General features: G+C 37.4%; 1 protein-coding gene and 1 pseudogene across 2 annotated transcripts in view; both read left to right on the top strand.

Moving 5' to 3' along the window:
* Positions 1 to 362: 362 nt before the first annotated feature.
* On the top strand, positions 363 to 23,378 carry LOC149148973 (protein NRT1/ PTR FAMILY 8.1-like; annotated as a pseudogene). The gene is made up of 5 exons (XR_016263480.1): positions 363 to 550; positions 19,437 to 19,578; positions 19,794 to 20,011; positions 20,170 to 20,726; positions 22,305 to 23,378. The product of XR_016263480.1 is annotated as a protein NRT1/ PTR FAMILY 8.1-like (transcript).
* The window catches only part of LOC149148972 (protein NRT1/ PTR FAMILY 8.1-like), a 52,979-nt gene continuing 28,604 nt past the window's right edge, over positions 904 to 25,278 (top strand). Inside the window, exon 1 of the mRNA XM_089445190.1 lies at positions 904 to 1,089. The gene's annotated coding sequence lies outside the window, so the exon portion shown is untranslated. The remainder of the gene's footprint in view (positions 1,090 to 25,278) is intronic.

The raw sequence follows: 25,278 nt of genomic DNA, 5'->3' as shown, positions 1-25,278 counted from the left end.
CAATAAAACTGCTAAATGACAAAAATTATAGAAGTGTGCGGTCAAGCTCCACTCAGGGAGGCTGAAACTGATATACCTGATGGCCAGAGGGAACACGGAGTCTCCCTCTCCTTCAAAAGACGAATGCCCTGTCTCTCTTCGAAAGAATCAGCTCACTATCATAGACTGGTAAACTATTATTATCTTTTAAAAAAATCACAAAAATATTACTTTAACGTTAACATCCCATAAATTATTTACGGGCTATAAGTCTTGTTAGAGTTATTCAAATCCGAATGCATTCAACTCTTCGTTTTGCCCGTCACTGGACAGCCTAGCACACATTTGTTTTCCATATTCTTATTTTCGGGATTCTCAATGCATCTTTTGACAAGATATTCACCTCTTGACGATTTCCATATTCTTATTTTCGGGATTCTCAATGAATCTTTTGACAAGATATTCACCTCTTGACGATTCATTCACACTGGTGCGAGTTATGACACCCTTCGAACTTTCAACGCAAGACGACAATCCAAGGGAAACCGTGCTTGCTTAGAACATGTATCAGGTAAAGATGGCCCTCTGTAGGTAGTTTTTACAATTAAAAACTGTCCATGGATTCTAGGCACTAGCTTTCTGGATGTAGATATATAAAGATTGAGTTTGAGAATATGTGGCAGAAAATTATAGAGATAAGATAAGATAATTATATTTATGTCTAATTAATGGTTACAAAGTAAGTCAAAGGCATTGCAGACAATCGCCTAGTAAAAATACAATGCATGAATATAAAAATTATCATATAAAAACATAAAAGATAAAAAATATAATGCATAATATAAAAATTACCATGTAAGAATATAAAAAATACTGTCTTGATGAAAAAGATCCAAGTGCTAATAAGTCTGAGTATCTAACTCATCTCTCCTAACATTTGAGGCAAACGGAGAGTAATTTTTAAAATCTTCTGCCTGGAATTTTTGTTAAAATTCTGTGTGAGTGTCAATCGAAGCTTGTGATACTTGATACTTGTCTGGTGTTTTTTTGGTACTCTTGAACAGAGCTTTTTAGATTCTGCCTGCAAACGAGGACAATTCATACGTCTCTGTAAGTGGGTACATTGTTTAGCATTTCCTGATCTTTGTTTTCAAAATGGGCTCTTCTCTGTTCTTAGCTACTTCATCTTGGGATGCTGGATATGAAGATGCATATTTCAAAATTTCTCACTCCAATGCATTCATAGCCTGCAAATTCATGAGAAGAAACCTAACACATGTGCTATTTGCTCTATAATTGAACTGAAATTGTCGCTCCAGAAGCATTATTTATTTCTTCTAGCTTTAGACGATACATTGTCGCTCCAGAAGCATTATTTATTTCTACTAGCTTTAGACGATACACTACAGGATCATTTCTTTTTTGTGGATGGTAAATGGCCCTTTGTTAAGGAAGTGGGCTCTACTTTGCTTACCGAAGGTAGGAGTGCTGCAACATGTCTTCAAAGTTCAGGGGGTCATGAATCCAGGTCTGAACCACTAGATTACAACCCACTTGAGTAGCATCGTCTTATATTAGTATCATGTCCACTGGTTAGTTTCAGAGGTAACCAATGAAAATGTTCCCATCAGGCTAATTCATAAGATTTATGAAGATTTGCAGGCTGCTCTGAGCTGCATCCCGGTGTGTATTGTAAAAACCAAATGTTCTTAATTCATGCCTTTTGATTTTTAGATTAGGCGAAATTTAACAGTTGTTATTGTGGGGTTCGATTCTTGATCATGGCATTACTTCCATACAGAAATCTATGTACAAGCTTACTTAGTTCACCCATAGTCATTTCCTGGATGGGTAGGGTATGCTCTTTCTTCAGGGAAAGCAGAGGGGTCGCATATCTCCCTATCCACGTTGAGAACATGGCTTCCTAATAAGCATGGTGTTATGTTTGAGGTCCTTTGAGCTTCCCGAGCTCAAAATAAAGAAACCAGTGTATGTATTTTGTACTATCAGTTCACCTTTGCAGGTCTTGAATCTGTCTGAAGTCTAGCGCCTGAACCAAGTCTTTTTCTGTCAGTATGAATCTCACTGAAAGGTTCTAACAATATAAAGTAAAGCTTTCACAATCCGAATTAATCAGATGATTTGGAGCTTCTGATTGGCCAAAATATAAGGACAGCAAGCTGCATATTTCGACAGAAATCAGCCCGTAACTGTAGCATCATTAATAATATAGAGGTTTGTTTGGACTAGAAGGGCCTTTTTGGTTATTTTCAATGGATTCTAACACTAAGTTACAGTGTTTGGACTGGAAGGGCATTTTTGGTTATTTTCAATGGATTTTAACACTAAGTTAAGGGAACCTTTGATGATTATAATGAAAAGTTTATTGTCTTCAATTGGGGATTTGATTGAGAAGGTGTGTTTTGTGTAAAAATTTTGTATATTCAAATTGCTAATTGTAATTTATTAAAACAATATACTTGAATTTACTCTACTCATCAGCGGAAACAATTAAATGATCGCGAAATCATGGAACATACAAGAGAAAGAATTCAATCAAAACATTATACAATGATTTCCTGGGGAAAGCCACAACGAAAAACCCCTGCTATTTGTATATTGCATTAGTCAGAAAATATGAGAAAATTACAATGCTTTGCTCAAGCTCAAGCAACCTCTGCATTATCTCTATCTGTCTCACAGCTTCCTAGACAAGCCAAGCTAATACATAACCAAATTTTGGCTTGCCTAAGTCCCTATTTCTTTGCGCTGTTTCCTTGGGAATTAGCCCCCTATTAATTAGGGAAATTCTGCAATATGAATTGCGCAATCCTCATAGGCCTTCCACTGACTGCATGCACCACCAGTACAATTCGGATGATTATACAACTGATAGTACACTGTCTTTGAACTCTAATCTCAACTGGATAACTCTCAAATCAGACATGCATGAGTTATTTATGAGTGAATCATCAACTAACTGGTTGAACACATGAAGCAACACCCCAATGTCTGAGTTCTTACTAGTTCCTCCATCAGTTGGAATTAGTTTAACTGATTTTAACTCAATTAAACTGAATTAATTAACTACAACTCAAAATAAACTCAACCAGGGCTCCTATAATGTAGGAGATGCTCTACATTACTCAAGTTAGACCTTCAACTCGAATTCACTGAGCCAGCTAAGTCAATTTAGCTTAGTTAACTCGTACAAGTTGTCTTGTGATGTAGAATTACAATTTTATTCCTAAATTAATTCAAAAACAAAATTAAATTAGGATTTTCTTATTGCATTTTCAATACTTTGCTGTGTAGGAGAAGAGTGTAAGATCTATGTCGTCTGAGTTATGCTAAGTACACAGTAGGTTATCCTATTTTTTTATAGGTTGCTTTGAATTGATTCAGTCTGGTGGGTGTTTTCTTTCTGCGTTGAGAAGGATGGTGAAGCTGAGTCGATGCGCTGTCAAGGCTTTGTCCTAGCAGACTCCCTATATTTCATTCTGCCTCCTTTGCATCTACTATAAAGCTTGACTGCAGCAAGGCTTGTGGCTCCCATGGAACCATCCATGATAGCCAACAAAACCACTCCATCAAACAATGGCTTGGCTCCTCCCCAAAAGGAAGGAGGCTCTTCGGTGAGGGAATATACAATGAAGGGCTGTAACTTGTACCTAAGAAATGCCTTTTTTTTATTTGTTTCTGAATACGATGAAACCTGCTATCCCATCCTTCTGCATTGAAAAACCAGTCTCTGTGCCACCGTGGTCCAGGTGGAAGAAGGTTATTATTGTGCTAATGGATTGATACGCAGGTTTAACGAAATATGGCCAAAGTTGAGAGATCCCTAGGTGACTTGCATACAATTGAAATTTTTTCATTTATACAAAAGATGTAACATTGTTGGACAAGGGGTTATGTTAGGGCACAACAATTTGTACTATACTCGCTGTTAATATTTTAGCTAATTATTATGTTCAAAGTGATTCTTCTTTCCTATACTGTAAAACTTGAAAGTGAGCATGCTTCTTACTACTTCAATTATGTTGCTCTTCTATGATCCTATTTTTCGTCTTTTCATGAAAATTATTTTTTAACTTGTAATGCTATAAAAGAAGTAAAAAAATTTGAGAAAAATGATATGTCACCAAAAGACTATCTATAAAAAATAAAAATCTCTTTGTTATATGTTCAAACTTGGTATCAAGAATAAAGAATGAAACATCTATGTTACCTGCTCATATGCACATAAACAAAGATTCCATTGCCCAATGGACAAGGCACAAAGAATTTTTTTTTGAAGACCATAAGTCCAGCCGGGCATGTGTTCCCCTCCCTTTCTCTCTGCTCTTCTTCTTTTTTCCAAATTTTGTACCCCACAGGGGGAATTGTATAATTGAATGCTAGAATGATGAGCTTATGTAATGGGCTTAGGCCTTTGGGACCAGTTGCCGCCTTGCTTACACACCTAAGTTAATGTGGGAAAAATATTCAACCCCACTAAATGTGGCCTGTTAGTTTTTGCAGCATTGGATGTGCTTTAGCCACAAAATTTGGTGGAGAGGATAAAATACATGAGATTTCCAAAACCAAGAAATCGTGTTTGGAAATTCCGCCTAGAAGTGTCTCAATTATATTATTAACCGATTTATAAATATTTCCTAAGTCTAAACTTAGGGAATATGGTTAATTAATCAGTATTAATTGAGATAAGGTGAAAATCATCTAGAAACTCACACAGATCAATACAAAGATGATCCTAGCCATTGATTAAGTTTTAATCTTGCCCATTGGTGCTCCAACAGGGAATTATAAGAGGAGATCTATGTGGTGATGGAGAATACACCAGTTCAGATACTCAGTTTCCCAGGCAGTTCGATTTTCTTAGTATTAGCAACTCAACAGAGAAGATAAAGCCAGAGGGTGAGTATCAGGTGAATGAGGAGGATTGCAGCATTCTGAGAGGAAGGTTTCCAATCCCCGGAAGAGGCAAAGGAAGCAAGGCCGAAATTCTAAGAGGGCCAGTGTAAGCTCTACGAAGAGGGTGACGCAGAGAGCTCAACGCAAAGGCTAGGGAAGCAATTTTGGAGGCAGAAAATAGTTATGGGATGAAAGAAAATTCTCACGATAATTTTGCCAGTATTTTCCTCAGATTAGATTGCCAGTTGGGCATCTAAATTATTGTACTCAGAATTGTTGCTGAAGAATAATAATAAAACCCTCATTTGTTGCACCGGTTTTCCCACATTGCATTTTTTCGGGGACAAATGTCCAAAAATAACTATGTCAAAATTCTTATGTGTGTGCTAGAATTTTTCAGTTTTCAGTTATTTTCCGTAGTATTTTTATGGTGAAAATTGTAGTTATAAATTCGTTGTTTGTCGTAGCAAATAAACTGCATAATTAATTTTTCAGTTAGAAGAATAATTTCTAGTTGCTACAATAGATAATAATTTCACATGGTATTATAGCAAAGTTGATTAGCCAGAGAGCTCAGGAAAACAAGGAAAAGGACTTTCACTACTCAGCAAGGGCAGCAAGCCGAAATTTTCAAAGGCAACACAGTATTTGGCAAAGGGGCCGAGTTGCTTGAGGAAAGACCGATTTTTCTGAGAGAGGGGCAAAAAATTTTGATCCTTCCAGATCGAGTGATTCCAGAGGCAGAGGGAGTAGCTCAATACCTTCGTTGGGCAGATCTCTAACTGGATGCAAAGGGTTTTGCAACAATTTGCTAGAACAGAGCCAACGTCGAGGTGGAAAAGAGGAATAACACACTATAAATTTTTCAGCATAAGCATGGACAGAAGTAACATTCAGGAGACTTTAGATTTGTCTTCCAAATTGGAGGACGAATTTGCTTGCTTAGCAGGATCATCTTCACAGGGAGTCTAGTATGTAGACGTGGAGCATCAACTCACATGACAGGGGTTAGAAAATATTTCTCTAGCTACAAAGAGGAGCAGATGGACTTACTGATTACTATGGGAAACAAAACAAAATGTATTCCAATAGGGAGAGGTATCATAGATTTTCAGAAGGAGTCAGGAGAAAGCACCAGTGCTACAGACGTATTGCATGTGCCAGGATTGGGTATGGACCTGATTTCAATATCCCAGTTACAAGATAAGGGGTATGATATTCACTTTGTAGGGAAGAAAGTGCATGTCAAACACCCAAGCTGGAAAAAGGTGAGACAAATTGGAGTTCGAAGTAACAGATTGTATCGGTTACAGATTGATTCTCCAATGACCCTAATAGGCAGTGACAGTAGTAGTGGGAAGGAGCTGAATGATTTATGGCATAAGAGAATGGGACATCTACACCATGGAGCACTCAAGATGCTCAGAGAAATAGCAACAGGGGTTCCAAAACTTGGCACAGAACACAATGATGTGTGCATAGGATGCGTACTTGGGAAGTATGCTAAGGCAACATTTCCATGAAGTGATAGTAGAGTTGATGGCATGTTAGGACTCATACATTCAGATATTTGCGACTCGATGTCCACTAGAGCTCTCAATGGTGCTGAATATTTCGTCACATTTACTGATGACCATTCCAAGAAAACTTGGATCTACTTTTTTAAGACCAAAGATGAGGTCTTTGATCGTTTCAGAGAGTTCAAAGCTTTCGCGGAGAATGCGATAGGGAAGAAGATCAACGTGCTTCGCTCAGATAATGGTAGAGAATAAAGACTTCACAAATATTTGTGTGAAGGAAGGCATCAAAAGAGAATGGAAAGCTCCATATAATCCACAACAGAATGGTGTAGCGGAGCGGAAAAAACATAACCATTGTTGGCACTGCAAAGGCTATGTTATATGACCAGGATCTACCCAAATTTCTATGGGCAGAAGCATGCAACACGATAGTATATATTTATAAAAGGACTCCTCATAGAGCATTGGGGTAGAAAATGCCAGGAGTCTTCACAGGGAAGAAGCCAGAAGTTAGCCACTTCAAAATTTTTGGCAGTGTTGCTTAGCCACGTGCCAGATGATAAACGTACCAAACTAGATCAAACTGCAAAGAAGGGGTTCTTACAATGAAACCTCAAAGGCATATAGAATCTACATTCCTAGTAATAGGAAGATTGTAGTAAGGCGAGACGTGAAGTTCATGGAAGACTAAGCTTTCAGGATATCTCATGAGATGCCTGCAGGTGATCTAAATCGGTCAGCAGAAGCTCCTTTGTTCAAGCAGCAGGGGCAACCACAGGGCTAGCCAATGGGACAGGCACGAGGACAGTCACAAGGATCGAGTACTATGACCAGTACCAACATTTCCTTAGTTGCAGGAAATCCGGGGAGCTCTCAGCAGATGGAGTAGCAGAGGCAGGGTGAGGAGGAGCTGATTGAACCTCCCATGACTAGCAGTCGAGCCAAAAGAAAGGTTCGTCAAACATTGAGAGATGCAAAGGAGTTTATTCGAACTCCTAGGACAAACACAAGACAACGCAAACAATCTGACAAGTACCAAGCATTAGTGGCTCAAGTTGCAGAGCCGTCCAGCTTTCAGGAGGCTGCATAACATCAAGTGTGGGTAGATGCCATGGTAGAAACGTATAGCTCTATCATGACGAATGATGTTTGGGAGGTAGTGCCAAGGTCGGAAGAAAGATCAGTTGTAGGTTCTAGATGGGTTTATAAGATTAGATATGCGGAAAATGACAGTGTGGAAAAGCACAAGGCTAGGTTCGTGGAAAAGGGGTATGCACAAAAAGAAGGAATAGATTATGAGGAGACCTTCGCCCTAGTTGCCAGACACAATTCTATTTGGTCTGTTATATCTCTGGCAGCTCAGATGGGATCGCAGATTCACCAGATGGTCATCAAAACAGCCTTCTTGAACGAGGTGATAGAGGAAGAAGTGTACATAGAACAATGAGAGGGCTTTGAGACTCATGAGAGGCAAACTCATGTGTGCAGATTGAAGAAAGCTCTATACAGACTCAAGAAGGCTCCCATGGCATGGTATTGTAGGATTGACAACTACCTGTAGTAGATGGGATTCGTCAGGAGTGACGCAGATCCCAATCTTTATTATTTGATGGTAGAGGGTGAGCCACTCATTCTAGTTTTGTATGTGGATGCTTTCTTTTTTACATGATCATCGAGGTTCATAGAGGAATGCAAGGGGAACTTGGCAACAAAAGTTGACATGAAGGATTTGGGATTGATGCATTATTTCCTAGGATTGGAAGTATGGTAGAAGGATGGGGAGATCTTCCTTGGGCAAGGAAGATATGCTACAGATATTTTGAAGAGGTTTAGAATGCAGGATTGCAGATCCATGTCTACGCCCATGATCACCAATTGGAAGATAGATGCATCAGATGACAAGGATGTCGACCCCACCTTGTATAGACAACTTATTGGGTCTCTCATGTATTTGGTCAACACTAGGTTAGATATCTACTTCGCAGTCAATACCTTAAGTCAGTCCATGGTAGAGCCAAAGAGGGTACATTGGGCAGCAGCGAGGCATATTCATAGGTATGTTCGCGGCACAATCGAGTATGGGTTAAGATATACAGGAAAGGTACCTCCGAGTACTGCTTCAGTGTTGGATCAGGGATGGTTTCTTGGTGTAGCAAGAAGCAGAAATCAATAGCATTGAGCTCTGCAGAAGTAGAGTGTATAGCAGCCAACACAACTACGTGTGGAGTTGTATGGCTTCAAAAGATGCTAGTAAACTTGTTTAGGCAGAGGATGGAGGCGACCAGTGTCTAACCGATCAAAACAGCCTTCTTGAACGAGGTGATAGAGGAAGAAGTGTACATAGAACAACGAGAGGGCTTTGAGACTCATGAGAGGAAAACTCATGTGTGCAGATTGAAGAAAGCTCTATACAGACTCAAGAAGGCTCCCATGGCATGGTATTGTAGGATTGACAACTACCTGTAGTAGATTGGATTCATCAGGAGTGACGCAGATCCCAATCTTTAATATTTGATGGTAGAGGGTGAGCCACTCATTCTAGTTTTGTATGTGGATTCTCTCTTTTTTACAGGATCATCGGGGTTCATAGAGGAATGCAAGGGGAACCTGGCAGCAAAATTTGACATGAAGGATTTGGGATTGATGCATTATTTCCTAGGATTGGAAGTATGGTAGAAGGATGGGGAGATCTTCCTTGGGCAAGGAAGATATGCTACAGATATTCTGAAGAGGTTTAGAATGCAAGATTGCGGATCCATGTCTACGCCCATGATCACCAATTGGAAGATAGATGCATCAGATGACAAGGACGTCGACCCCACCTTGTATAGACAACTTATTGGGTCTCTCATGTATTTGGTCAACACTAGGTCAGATATCTACTTCACAGTCAATACCTTAAGTCAGTTCATGGTAGAACCAAAGAGGGTACATTGGGCAACAGCGAGGCATATTCATAGGTATGTTTGCGGCACAATCGAGTATGGGTTAAGATATACAGGAAAGGTAACTCCGGGTACTGCTTCAGTGTTGGATCAGGGATGGTTTCTTGGTGTAGCAAGAAGCAGAAATCAGTAGCATTGAGCTCTGCAGAAGTAGAGTATATAGCAGCCAACACAACTACGTGTGGAGTTGTATGGCTTCGAAAGATGCTAGTAAACTTGTTCAGGCAGAGGATGGAGGCGACCAGTGTCTACTGTGATAATTAGAGTTACACAAATCTCTCTGAGAATCCAGTGTTTCATGGCAGGTCAAAGCACATCGATATTCAGTGTCATTTCATCAAAGATTGTGTACAACATGGAGCAGTCTAGCTACAATATGTTCCCACAAAAGAGCAGATTGCAGATATACTCACAAAAGCTCTAGGGAGAGCTAACTTCGTTTATTTTAGAGAACAAATGGTTATTGTGGAGAACCCGTTTCAGTAGAAGGGACAGATTACTTTGGATGATTCTCAGCTTCAACAACAACAGATGAGAGGGAGTTGTAGTGCAGATGCAATGTTGGCAGTAGTATGGCAGTGTCAGCAGCATCACAGATGCAGCGTATATCAGAGTTGCACAATGGTTGGTGGGAAAAAGCAGTCAGACATCAGCAACATGACAAGAGATGATGCAAAGACATCGTGTGCAGTAGCACTAGAACACATTCTTCACTAAGAGGGAGTGTTAGTTTTTGTAGCACCAGATGTGTTCTAGCCACGAAATTTGGTGGAGAGGCTAGAATACATGAGATCTCAAAAACCCAAAACTCATTTCTGGAAATTTCACCTAGAAGTGTCTCAATTAGATTATTAACCGATTTTTAAATATTTCCTAAGTCTAAACTTAGGGAATATGGTTAATTAGTCAATATTAATTGAGATAAGGTGATAATCATCTAAAATCTCACACAGATCGATCCAAAGATGATCCTAGCAATTGATTAAGTTTTAATCTTGGTCGTTGGTGCTCCAACAGGGGATATAAGAGGAGATTGATGTGGTGATGGAGAATACACCACTGCAGATACTTAGTTGCCCAGGCAATTTGACTTTCTCAGTAGAAGCATCTCAGCAGAGAAGATAGAGCCGAGGGTGAGTAGCGCATGGAAGAGGAGGGAAACAACATTATGGGAGGAAGGTTTCTAGTCCCCCAAAGAGGCAAAGGAAGGAAGGCCAAAATTTGCAAAGGGCTAGTGTAAGCTCTGTGTAGAGGGTGACACAGGGAGCTCAGTGCAAAGGGTGGGGAGGCAATTGTGGAGGCAGAAAATAGTTGTGGGGTGGGAGAAAATTCTCCTGATAATTTTTCCAGTAGTTTCCTCAGATTAATTTTTCAGTCAGGCATCTAAATTATTGTACTCAAAATTGTTGCTGAATAATAATAATAAAACCCTCATTTGCTGCATCTGTTTTCCCACATTGGGTTTTTCCGGGGACAACTGCTAGAATTTCTCAGTTTTCAATATTCTATTTTCCGCAATATTTTTATGGTGAAAATTGTAGTTGTGATTTTATTCACTGTTAGTCGTAGCAAATAAACAACATGATTAATTTTTCAGTTAGAAGAATAATTTCCAATTGCTGCAATAGATAAAAATTTCACATGCCCTTGGTGGAAAATCTTAGAATTGGGGCTGTCACCTACTCCAAATTCTATCTGTTTAGGCTCTCTCTTAGCTAAAGTCAAGGGGCGTAGACCCTATTGAGAAATCAATGCTTAATGGAATTAGGGTTTGATTCCTCTTTCTTGATAATTACTTGTGAATTATGTTGGCTTCTTTCACTTCTTTATTAGTTTATCTTTCATCAAGAAATTACCAAATTATATGTATATGAAGATCAAAAGAACAAGAGACACAAGATGTCGACGCTCAGCTGGGGAAAAACCCCTATAAGGGGAAAACCTAGTCAAACTCTTCCTTTAGTAGATTCAAATCAAGATGAGACACTTCCAAACTTCTTAGACCTAGACAATGACCTCCTCCAACCAACAAGTCAACCCTTCCCTTCAATAGATGATCCCTATCAAAGTATCCAAGTAACAACTCCTCAAAAACTTTGATCTAGAATTTCAGCCTCCTAGACATAGAACTTTGACCCCCAAAATAAGAATTTCAGACCTGCAGTAGACAAAGAATGTCAACCCCAGCAACTGCCCAGAAATTTCACACATGTGAGAGATAGATAGCCCAGAAACTCAAATTAGGTCTTCCCAACAAATTTTGTCCTTCTCCAGCTATTTCGCTTTCTTTTCTGCCTCTCTTCCTTGAAGATTGAACTTGTTGAGTGAATGCTCCAAATAGGTCTAATAAAAACAACAATGACTCAAGACAAAACCTAGAAGCCTTCAATGGAGGTTTTCACCTAGAAAACATTGACCTAAGCATGAAACCCGTGTTTTAATAAGTCATTTTCTTTAATAATAAAATTTCTTTTGACAAGTACAATTATGAAGATTGAAACTAGTTACTTTCTTCAACACTCCCTCTTAACTAGGGAGGTATTCATAATTACATACATATAAGAGTACATGGAAGATTTCAAAATGAGATGAACTACGAAGAAGTATAGTACACTCAGTGTTGCGGACTAGATACCTGACCAGGGTATTCTATTCGGGTGGGAATAACGAGACTTAAGATTTAGCCATTCTAGATACAATCAGGCTTTTAATCTCTACCACCAACCCACGGATCTAGGTGTGTATCCAAGGTCAAAGCTCCATGACCAATGCCACCCTCCCTCTTCGAGATCTAGACATCAACACATAGGTCTGCCAGATGTCCTCCCAAGCATCTTGCCATAAGATGCTCCATCTCTCCCTATCAACTAAATCTGTAACATTAATAAACCCAAAAATGCTCCTTAAATATTCAAACTTCTTATTAGGAAGAGACTTCGTCAGCACATCATCTATCTGTTCATCAGTCGGGATATATTGTAGCTTCACGACCCCATCTATTACCAAACTTGTAATGTAGTGGTACTTGTTGTTGATATGCTTCATCCTTGCATGGAATACGGGGTCTTCAGACATCTTGATGTTGCTTTGATTATCACAACTTATCACAGTAGGATCCAGAGGCTTTCCAAACAAATTTGACAAGAGCTTTCTTAACCAAACAACTTCCTTTCCTACTTCACATGCAGCAACATATTCTGCTTCAGCACTGCTTAACTCAACTTGATCTTGTTTTCTACTCATCGATGAAATCATTGCAAATCCCAAACTGAAACATCCACCAATAGTGCTTCTTCCATCAGTGTCACTGCCACCCCAATCAGAATCAGTAAAACCTGTTAGCTTAACTTCCTTTCCATCATTCTTCAGACAGTGATGTACTGTGCCACGTAGGTATCTCAAAATATGCTTGGAAGCTATCTAATGATCATGACAAGGCTCTAACTAAAATTGACTAAGAACATTTATAGCAAAACATATATCAGGCTTTGTATTTACCAAGTACATCAAAGAACCCACCAACATATGATAGCTAGTAGGATAGACAAGACTAGATTCGGAGCTTCTCAGCTTCTTGAGATTGGTGATCGTGGGAGTAGTCATAGGCTTGGAATCCATCATACCGAATTTCTGCAACATCTTGATTATGTATTTACATTGACCCAAATAAATCTCACCAGGTTTCTGCCAAACTTCTAGGACTAAGTAATAGTGCATGAGTCCCAGATCTTTCATCTTGAATTTAGCTACCAATATTTTCTTGCATTCTAGTATTCTGTGCTCTACACCTGTAATAAACAAATCATCCACATATAGTAGTATAATGACTAGTTCATTCTTTACCACCTTAATGTCGAGATTTTCATTAACAAAACTTTTGACGAACCCAATTCTTAAGAGATATGCATCCATTCTTGCATACCATGCCCTAGGAGCTTACTTCAAGCTATGTAGGGATTTCTTGAGTCTACAAACATGTGTATCTTTGCTATTTATTTCGAAGCCTTATGGTTGTTCGATGTATACTTCTTCATCAATGGTTCCATTTAGAAAAGATGTTTTGACATCCATTTGATGGATATTCCATACCATAGTAGCATCTAGCGAAACCGAAGATCTTATAGTAGTATACCTAGCAGTTAGAGCAAAGGTTTCTTCATAGGCTATTCCTTCCTTTTGTGAGGAACCCATTTCAACAAATCTAGCTTTGTATTTGTCTATGCTTCTATCAACAACATGTTTGATTTTGTAAATCCATTTTGAGTTGACAACTGATTTGTCACTTGGTCTAGGAACGATTTCCTAGACACCATTCTTCATGATGGATTGATATTCTTCTTGCATTGCCTTATTCCATTCTACTTGATGAGCAACTTCTTCAAATGTTTTTGGTTCAAATTCTATCAATTTTGTCATGTATGCTGCATATCCTGAATATCTCTTTTGTCTTTTGCTTTCTCTAAAAGATCCTTTAGTAGCTCCATTTTCTTCAGCACATTCAAGTGTAGCTTTTAACCGATTTGGTCTCTTCTTTGTTTCAGGAATGATTACAAGTTGAATAGGCTCACTTGGTCCTTCGTCTTCTTCTTCTTGGTTTGTAGTTGTCTTGTCATGATGCTCTTCTTCTTCAAATAATGGTACATCTTCATCATCGTATTTGATTGGTATATCCTTGGATCTTTTGTAGGCATGATTTTCATCAAATATAACATCCATGCTAACTTTAATTTGTCTTCCTTCCTTGAAGTAGATTCTATACGCCTTTGAAGAAAGACTGTAACCAACGAAGATCCCTTTTATGCTTGTAGAATCCAATTTCTTTCATTTGTCTTTTGGAACATGGATGTATGCGGGAGACCCAAATATTCGGAGATGGTATAAACATGGCTTCTTCCATGTGAATGCTACTTCCAGTGTCATATTATCAAGGATTCTATGAGGACTTCTATTTTGTATATATATTGTTGTCATTGTTGCTTCTCCCCGTAGAAACTTTGGTAGATCTTGATCAAATATCATAGTTCATATACATTCTTCAATTGTTCTATTTTTTCTTTCAGCAACTCCATTCTGTTTGGCATTGTAGGGAACAATGAGCTCCCTCTTAATACCTGCTTCTTTACAATATTCAATTAATTCTTTTAAATTGTATTCCCCACCATTGTCGACTATCAAAGTTCTTATCTTTCTTTCGGTTAAGATCTCCATTTCGGATCTAAATTCCTTGAACTTTTCAAATAATTTTTCCTTTGTCTTGAGAAGATAGAGTCATGTCTTTCTAGAGTGATCATCAATGAAGGTCACATAATAAACATGGCCTCCAAGAGATTTGTTAAACATTGGCCCACACACATCAGAATGAATGAGGTCTAATATCTCCTTAGACCTTGTATCACTACTTGTAAAAGGTTTCCTTGTATTCTTTCCTAAAGCACATCCCTTGCATGCTCCTTCATGATCTTCCTTGATGTTGGGGATGCCATTTACCATTTGACTAAGTTACGGTATTATTTTGTAATGAATATGCCCATATCTTCTATGCCATAGTTCAATAGGATTGCTCTTCATGTGAACTAGGGCTTGAGGAGATGGTGTTATGACTCTATATAGCCTTCCTTCACGAACTCAAATAACTTTTTCCTTTTCAATATTTGAATCCTTTCCCCAAACCAAAGATTTACCACCTACAAAGGAAACCCTATGATCTTCTTTATCTTCTAAATAAGAAATGGAAAGTAAATTCCTTTTTAAACCTGGAACATAGAGTATGTTGTTGAGGTGTAGCTTTGCTCCACTTTCCAGCTTTAGTATGTAGATCCAAGGCCGTTGATTGCATAATTGTTGTTGTCTCCTAGCGCCACTGCATGCGATGATGGTTCTCTTGATAGAGTATGGATTTTTCCTCTTTCTCCCATGATATGTCTTGAGGCTCCACTATCAATGATCCATGCATTATCATCATCAAGAGAACCTGAAAGTGTAGCCAAGAATCCTTCACTCTTGACTCTTCTAGATAGACTGTAGACGATTCTTCCAATCCAGCTTCCTGCATTCTTATGATATTGAATCCCATCTTCAAGTAACTTGCCATAGAGGGAGTAACCTTTTCTTCCAAGCTAACAAAGTGATCTTCACCCTTCTTCGACCTTAGCTTTGATACCATGTTGAGAAATCAACGCTTATAGGAGTTAGGGTTTGATTCCTCTTTCTTGATAATTACTTGTGAATTATGTTGGCTTCTTTCACTTCTTTATTATTTTATCTTTCATCAAGAAATTACCAAATTATATGTAAATGAAGATTGCAAGAACAAGAGACACAAGATGTAGGCACTTAGCCAGGGAAAATCCCCTATAAGGGGAAAACCCAGTCAAACTCTTCCTTTATTAGATTCAAATAAAGATGAGACATTTCCAGACTTCTCAGACCTAGACAAAGACATCCTCCAACCACCAAGTCAACCCTTCCCTTCAATAGATGATCCCTGTCAAACTCTCCAAGTAACAACTCCCTAGCAGCAGATTCGATCCATAATTTCGGGCTCCCAACAATAGAACTTCGACCTGCAACAACATAATTTTGGACCTGCAGTAGAAACAGAATTATGGCTCTAGCAATTTCCCAAAAGCTTCGCACGTGTGAGACATAGATAGCCCATAAACGCGAATTAGGTCTTCTCAGCAAATTTCGCTCTCTTTTCTGCCTATCTTCCTTGAAGATCGAACTTGTTTAGTGAATGCTCCAAATAGGTCGAATTGTCTCTCTCTAAATAGCCTTTATGCTTGGTCGAATTGCCCTAATATAGGCCGACTTCATGGGGATATGGCCGCCTTGGTGTGGAGGTGACAAATAACCTTTTTGACTAAAAAATAACTCTTTTTACATGATACAAAAGCCCAAGAAGGGTCTAATAAAAACGACAATGACTCTAATGACTCAAGACGAAACCGAGAAGCTTTCAATGGAGGCTTTGACTTAGAAAAAATTTGACCCAAGCATGAAACCCATGCTTTAATAAGTCATTTTCTTTAATAATAAAATTTCTTTTGACAAGTACAATTACGAATACCGAAACTAGTTACATTCTTCAATAGACCCTAAGGAATATTTCTAAGGAAAGCTTGCTAGACTCAACAAGTTCTAAGAGATTATTAATAAATCAATTAAAGAATCAACCATCCAAAGACTTTGAAATGTAACTTGAAGCAAGGAATTAAACTAGCAAGTATAAATGAATCATAAGCATATAATCAACATCTACGTGTAAATAAATCACAATGATTCAACAATATATCCTACAAGGAAAATTGATGTAAATAGACCAGTGCCAATAAATATAAACTTGCAAGAGATAAATATGCTCAAATAAATAACGATACTTCAATAAAATAAATTCTTTCAAGAGTTGACAAGTACAATGATATGTGAAAGCTGCAAGACAGATGTTAGTAGATTAGATTACAATTGTAAAATATTAGATACAACTTTGAAAGAAGAGCACTTGAATGAAACTTGCAAGTGAAATAATACTTGTACTTGGAAATAAAATATGCTCACATATGATATAAACAACATTGCATCAAATGAACTTCAAGATAAGCAAATAACCATAAACCAAATAAAGTACAAGAATGTGAATGAAGCAAAGTACTTGCAATAAAGTAAATATAAGTGCTCACGATTCAACTTGCATGTAAAAAGGAAAGATAAGATAACCAATGATATCACAATTGCATGCAAGATAACCCAAAGTTGCTGGAGTGAGTTGTGTGAGGTAAGTGTTATTGGTTGATTTTATTAAAGGCATATCTAAGGTGCTACTCCCTCTCAAATCCTTCACCACTGTATGGATAGAGGTTATAGCTTGGGGTTTTAAGTGGAGAAGCTAGCTTCATTACCAAAGATCCACCTAGTCCCTCAAGGCTATCCACGTGCCACCATTTTCATGCAGGACTCAGCCATACCCTAACTGCATGGTCACGTGTTTTAACCTTTTCTCCAAACTTAGACTTGGGATCTTCAAAGAAGATTTCCTGAAATGTCTATTCAACCCAGACTTATGTCTTGGAGGTAAATTTTAGAAGGATTGCAAAATTGCAAGTGTAAGTGAGATGTAAATGATCAAATTTGATTGCAAGTAAAAGTAGTATTTCAAGATGGCTCAAAATAACTTCATAAAGATACCAGTCAACAAATTATGACACTATACTTGCATGAAGATGAAATGAACTTATGATAAAAAAATACTAGTTGAAACTAGATGACAAAATCAGAAAATTGTATCAAAATGGAAACCACATTAGCATGTAAAGTGCCTTTGCATGTCAATAGAAAGAACTACAAATGAGAGCTATGAAATGAGCAAATGAAATAACACTATTATCAACATTTAAATGGACTAGATCAGCTGCAAATATATCAAATTTGCAATGAGTAGATGAGCAATGTAAAGTGTAAATTGCAAGTGCTAAATTAGGCCAACAAAAGTGTGAATTAGTGAGAAACTTGAGCAAGTAAATATGTGAAATGAAATTGATCTAGGCTACTTTCAAGAGTGAAAAGAGAACATGAAAGTGCAAAGCAAGAAACCAATCACCACTGCTACCTCCTACTAAATGAGGAGATTGGGATGCCATGGGGAAATCCCCAAGCTCCCTCATGAAGAAAGATTTACTTTTATTATTTAGACAAGAAGTTCTCTTATAGAGAAATGAGGGACTTTGAGGCTTGAGGAGAGTTTACAACAAGCTCAAGAGAGCAAGCTACTCTTCCTTAAGATCGAATACAAATACAAGGAATGAGAAGCTACAATTTATTGCAAAGTTACAACTCAAGAATGCCTCAAAGAGTCAACTCACATTCCTCAAGGAGATCAAATTTGGTGGCTCAACTTCTCAAACTCCTAGAGGAATCCTTGCACAAATGGAAGAGGGTAAGAGTGAAGGTTCAATCTTCCACCTACAAATCCCTTCAAATGATGCCTAAAAAAAGCACGGCTTTCAAGCCCCCATAGGATTGTACAAGCATATAAACATAAGAGAATTAGATCAAGAGATGAATATAAGTCACAATAAGAGAATGTACAACTAGAATACAACTTGCAAATGACAAGAGGGGAAATCGCATTCAACAAGCCCTCAAAGCTAGATATGATCCATGAGAGTGCATAAATTGTAACAAATAAAATTTGATTTGAGAACACAATATGTTAGAAAGCTACGGTAGGAGGCTCCCTTTCAATTTGTTGGATAAGCCTTTGAGAGAAACTTGATCTGATGTGGGTTCTTACATGTTTTTCCTTGAGAGTGAGTTCATCGAATCGAAGACTTACCCCATGCTCAAGCTTTGCTCAAACACAAAAAAAAAAAATCTACACACTTGAAAGCAATTGTTAGCTTCACAAGGGACTAGACTACACAATGAGGTAAAAGGCTAGAGTTTCAACCAAAAACCTTCTAGTGCTATTCAATCAAGAGTGGTCCTGTTTTCCCTTGGACTGCTGTTGAAACTTGAAACTGCCAGAATGAATTATTGTATTAAGGCCAGTTTATGGTCATATATTGAGGGACCAATCATCAACGTTGTTGCATCTGAATTCTGGTAACGTTGAGCTAGCAATGTATTATCTTTGTGGTCTTAGCCAAAGTTGTTTCCCAATATTTTTACTATGACCCTTTTTAATGTGGTCTTATAATTTTCCATGCAAATGCATATGCACTTTCATATGGCTGTAAGATCAACTCGGGAACATTCCTAGGGAGCTTATTCGAATCATCACCACATTCAGTTCCCTATTTCTCTTCATAAATAATTAAATTACAAATTGGGGATGTAGTTAGTAAACACATCTTGAGCTGAAGCATAACGCTGATCCCCTTTTAGTGAAACGTTTTGCACAATGACTTAAACTATTGTGTGTGCTTGCCAAATCTGTATGCCTGGTGTAACTACGTGAAATGTATAATACAGAGTTGTCATGGTTTTTTTTATGGAACTGTTTATCCAGTAATTAGGAATAAATACAATTCCTGTTCTTTCATTCTTTGCTAACATTTTATTGGTTTTTATGTTATAGGTCAACACTCGACGAATAAGAAGTATGAACTCTTCAGTGAATCTTGATGATGAGTATACTCAAGATGGGTCTGTAGATATTCATGGAAAACGTTCAGTCAAGAACAAATCTGGGAACTGGAAGGCTTGTCCATTTATTTTGGGTATATGTGATGACCTTTAAACGTCAAAATGTTCCTTTCAAGCATACTAATATCTTTCTCAACGAGTAGTTAGCACACATATTTATTGACAAACTAACCAGAAAATAACTAGTAATTGCAGAACTGGTTTTGAAATTTGGGTAATGAAACACTGTTATTTTATATTTATATACCTTCAATTGGATTATGGTCTCCATAACGGATTTATTTTACAGGGTATGAGTGCTGCGAAGGATTGGCATACTATGGATTCAGTTCAAATCTGGTGAACTATTTGACAGATAAGTTCAAGCAAGGCAATTCAACTGCAGCCAATAATGTCACAAATTGGTCTGGAACTTGTTACATAACTCCTTTGATTGGAGCTTTTATGGCTGATGCATACTGGGGACGTTATAAAACAATTGCTGTATTTTCTATTGTGTAGTTTTTTGTAAGTTCATTGCTGTTCTATCAAGTTTTTCTGTTAATTGAGAAATGAATAGTAACATATTTAGAAGCAAATTCTCTCAACACCTTTCTGTCAATTTATCATGTTTTGACATTGTTTGCAACACATTTTGGTTGAAGAATATTTTTGTCCATTTTCAGGGAATGACCTTGTTGACTATATCTGCATCTGTGCCTAATCTTAAGCCTCCCTGCAAAGCTTCAGACCTTAATTGCCATGCAACAACGACTCAAACTGGTGTTTTCTTTTTGGCAATTTACATTATTGCGCTAGGGACTGGTGGTATCAAGCCATGCATATCATCGTTAGGAACAGACCAGTTTGATGAGACAGATGATGTAGAAAAGAAAAAGAAAAGTTCTTTTTTCAACTGGTTTTATTTTTCAATTAACATTGGTGCTCTTGTTGCAGCTAGTGTTCTTGTTTGGGTCCAAGAGAATGTTGGTTGGGGGTGGGGTTTTGGAATTCCTACTGTGGCCATGGGAATAGCGGTGTGCAGCTTCTTTTCAGGTACCCGTTTATACCGACATCAAAAGCCAGGGGGCAGTCCCTTGACCCGGATAGCCCAGGTGTTAGTTGCATCATTTCGAAAATGGAACATCCCTGTTCCACGTGATAAGTCTGGTCTTTATGAAGTTCAAGATAAGGAGTCTGTCATTGAAGGAAGTCGAAAGCTTGAGCACACAGATAAATTCCTGTAAGATTACTACCAAGCTTCCTGATTTTCTTTTTCATACTTTTTTCTGAATTTTCCTATTTATAGAATCATTGAGAATGATTTGACTTCAAGCATCTGCTTAAAAATGGTTAACCTAATTAAGTGCCTTTAGTGTCTTTTAATACTAATTTACCTGCAATCAACTGACTAGGCCTACAAAGAAACCTTTGTGATTTCCAATTTCCGTCGGAAGAAGTAATTTGATAATACTCTATGTTTGATTTCTTCGTATGGACGTTTCAAAATTAACTCGGTTTCATATTCAGGGTTGAATAAATCACCATTAAAGAAACCTCGCAGATTAATCACAAGAATTTTCCATGGAAAGCTGATAGGTTGCCTTCTGTTGATGACGGCTCTTGTATTCAATGCAGCACGATCTTAAAAGGATTTCACAGCTTCGACATTCAAACCACTTGAGAGAAACTACTCTTCATTGCTGTCTGCTTATAATGGAAAATTGCTTATATGAGAAAACATATATAATAATCATTATCATTGTTGTCGGCTTATAATGGAAAATTGCTTAGATGAGAAAACACATATAATAATAATAATGTAATTTTAAGGTCACAGCAAAGCTAGACACTAAATTGGTGTATGAGATTCCTTGTTTGTGCGACAAGAGACCCACTTCTGCAGAGCAATTTGACTGCTAAGTTTACCAAGGTATATGTACTCTACCCCAAATTTGGTGTATCAGACCCCTTGTTTGTGCGACAAGAGGTCCACCTCTGCAGAGCAATTTGACTGCTAAGTCTACCAAAACATACATACTCTATTCCCAAATTTGGTGTATGATACCCCATTGTTTGTGTGACAAGGGACTCACCTCTACAGAGCAATTTGACTGCTAAGTCTACGAATACATACATACTCTACCATCTAACATTAAAAGCACTCAAACTGTATAAGTAAGTTTACATAAACACTAAACAAAACTGTTTCAACAGGGGGAGGATTGAAAACTATTATCCTGAAATATTTGATTGCTGTAAAATTCAATGTATGCGAACTTTGTTGACTCAACCAAACACTAAAAAGGTAAAAACCGTCGGAGCAGCCCCTGTGCATTTGTTTTGAGAACCTGCAAGATGCCAATGCATATATGCTAACATCTGAGCAACCAAAGGAACTAGTGCAGAGGAAGTCACAGAACCATGATGACGGAGTAATCATATTCTATTGACCTTTTCATTAGTTTTCCAATTGTTTACTATATCAATTAAAATTGATTATGATGTTTAGTATTTACACTTAATATAGGCAGATGAGATTCTATATTTAGATTTTAGTAGAATTCTGATGCTTCTGTTCTCCCCTCATTTACAAAATCAATCTTAGCTTTAATCAAATTAAATTCCCGAAGGCTCTGAAATTCTGCTCGTCCTATTTGAAAATTTCTCCTCTGAATTTTTGTAAGTTTGTAACTCATCTGCTTCATATCTTACAATTCTGAGTAGTTTATGCTTAATGCATTTGCAGAGTAAATTTTCATGAGTGTAAACTTTTTTATTTCAAAGATGATGTCAACTAACAGAGCTTGTCTTCATGCAGCTTTCTAGACAAAGCTGCAGTAGAAACAGTAAATGATAAAAGTACAGTTGGCTCCAATAACCCATGGAGACTCTGCACAGTGACTCAAGTGGAGGAGTTAAAAGCAGTTATCCGTATTCTTCCAATTTGGGGCAGCGGGATTATTTTTTCTACTGTCTATAGTCAAATGGGTACATTGTTTGTGGAACAAGGAGACACTATGGATGCCAGTATTGGTCCCCATTTTAATATTCCAGCAGCATCATTATCTATATTTGATACTATCAGTGTCATATTCTGGGTTCCAGTTTATGACCGTCTAATTGTTCCACTTGTACGAAAATATACCGGTCATCAAAGGGGCTTTACCCAACAACAGCGTATAGGGATTGGCTTGGTCATTTCTATTTTATCCATGGTGATTGCAGCCATTGTTGAGATCAAGAGACTCGACATGATCAAGGAGCATAACTACTATGAAAGAACAACCATACCCATGAGCATTTTTTGGCAGGTTCCCCCGTATTTCTTAATAGGTGCTGCTGAAATTTTCACCTACATAGGGCAACTAGAGTTCTTTTATGATCAAGCACCTGATGCTATGCGAAGCTTAATGAGTGCAGTTCAACTAACTACAGGAGCATTGGGCAGTTACCTGAGTACTCTGCTGGTTACCATTGTAACTGACATTACAACAAGGAATGGAAAAACAGGATGGATTCCCAATAACTTGAACTATGGACATATTGATTACTTCTTTTGGCTTCTTGCCATCCTGAGCGGTCTGAATTTTCTTGTCTATCTTTTAATTGCACGTTGGTACGCATACAAGAGACCCACAGCTGTGTTATCATAAACGAAACGGGAGCGTTCGTTTTGGGAAAAAAAACGCAAAAAAGAGGGAACGGTACTGAAAACGCCGTTTTGTACGGTCGTTTTCGTTGCTCAATACAGAAAACCGGTTTCTCGAGAAACGAATGGTGAGAAATGTTGTTCTAGTTCATTTATAATGTTGGTCTCATTCCTATTGGACGTAACGTTGTTCTGGTTCATTTGTAATGTTGGTCTCATTCCGATTGGACATTGAGCTGAGCAAAAAAAATGAAGGATGGTTTTGTCGATAGTTTTCAGAGGCGGTTTCATGGTCTGTTGTGCTTAGCTTAAAATTTCCTACCAACGTTGTCCATTTAAGGATTTAGGGATTTTGTTGGTTATCATTATATTATTTCCATATGTTTCGTATTGTTATGTTTTTTTAATGTTTTAATGTTTATTTTTTAATTTTTGTGTTCGTTCTATTTAAAAGTGGATTTACTGTAGAGTTTTTTTTATAGAGTTTTATTATATTTAATATTTAAACTTTTTTTATATAAATTATAAATTTAAATGTATAAAGTTACATTAATTTGGTAAATAATTTAGTATTTATTTCAATTATATTTTTAAAATATATTATTTTTATTATTATAAAAATTAATTATTATTATAAGGGATAATGATAAAATTTTGAAAGTTTAAGGATAATGTTTTTTAGGTTTTGTTTTTAAATATTAGTATTAGCATTTATCGTTTTAAATTTTGAAAGTTTAAGGGTAATATTTTTTAGGCTTTGTCTTAAAACTTTAGTTGTAGCATTTATAGTTCTCACTCTTTCCACTTTTTCTGTGGAAAATGCCTCTCTACTTTTGGTTCTATTCTCAAAGGAGCTCAATTCAATTTTCATCATTCTATTACCCAACTAGGGAAACGACAACCCAGTAGTTGCTGGTCAAATACTACAATAGAGCCCAAACTTGACGTCCACTCAAATCACATGGAAGAATATATACAGCATATGCGAGATCATGTACTCATCCAAAATTTCTGGGGATATGGCCTTCAAAAAAATCTCGCTCTCACTAGGTCCAAATCAAGTGGAAGTGGAAAGGCCAAATCAATCTTGACTTCATTGCCAAAGGTTTCTTCACTATTGTATTTGTCAGCTTAGAGGATCAAATATGGGTATTTGAGAATGACTCATGTAAGCAACACAAGCTTTGTTTCTCACTATGAATATTCGAGAATGACATATGTGAGCAACGAAAGCCTATGAACAACTACTTATAAACCACGTTATTGGAGAATGTGGATGATGTATGCTTTATTTTATGTTTTTCACATTTTTTTTTTTCTCTTCTCATTTGTTGAATGAGAAACCTCCAAATTCTATTTCTCGTCCCGTTGTTTCATCTCCCATTTCTCGTTTCTAGTAATATACACCCACAGCAGTGTTCCACATAAGCAAGTAAGCCTATTGATTTGGAAGGTGCACTAGCAGCCCCTCTAGTGTCGTACAACTATATTCTGCAGATGTGATGTTGCTGAAAGAAGGAAATTGAGACTTTTGTTTTCTATTATAACTAAGCAAATGCAGCCATTGTAGTGGTCTACACTAGCAACATACTATATAAGATGTGCAAAAGATCTTATGTTTCATTTTTTCTTGAGGAGAGACTCGTTGCCTAGCTTCTCAACAAAACTGAGACATATTTCTCTTTGGATGACGAGCTGCCAACTTTGATTTTTGTATATAAATATGGTTGATTGACATAATCATCTTTATTAATATACGATGATTGTCTTCTTTTAGTTTAGCGTACACACTTTAATGTATAAATAATTGTTTTCTTGGAAATTCTCATCATGTTGTCCAGTGATTACAAATCAAGAATCCATGTTAAGTACCAAGGTTCACTGCAGGAATTCTATAATCGCAGTCTTGATTGATGTTTTTAGTGAATGCACCTTGTCTCCACTACAAGCCAAAAGCCTGAAAAGACCTAAATTCTTGAAAGTTTTAGTTTATAGGCTAGAAAACTACATTTCCTAGATTACCATTATTATCTTTTGAACTCACATGATATTTTTCCTCTCAACTATCAACCTAAGATAGTGACAGGATTTTGTTAGAGTGAGGCCTCTAAAAACTATGGGTTTTCACCAGGAAGGGAGTTTC

Source organism: Pinus tabuliformis, chromosome 9 (genome assembly GCF_031772625.1).
Source record: "Pinus tabuliformis cultivar Carrire ecotype Pingquan chromosome 9, CPIR1, whole genome shotgun sequence".
Taxonomy (NCBI): Eukaryota; Viridiplantae; Streptophyta; class Pinopsida; order Pinales; family Pinaceae; genus Pinus; species Pinus tabuliformis.
The sequence above is the reverse complement of the archived record's forward strand: the minus strand, read 5'-3'. Positions and strand labels throughout refer to the sequence as shown.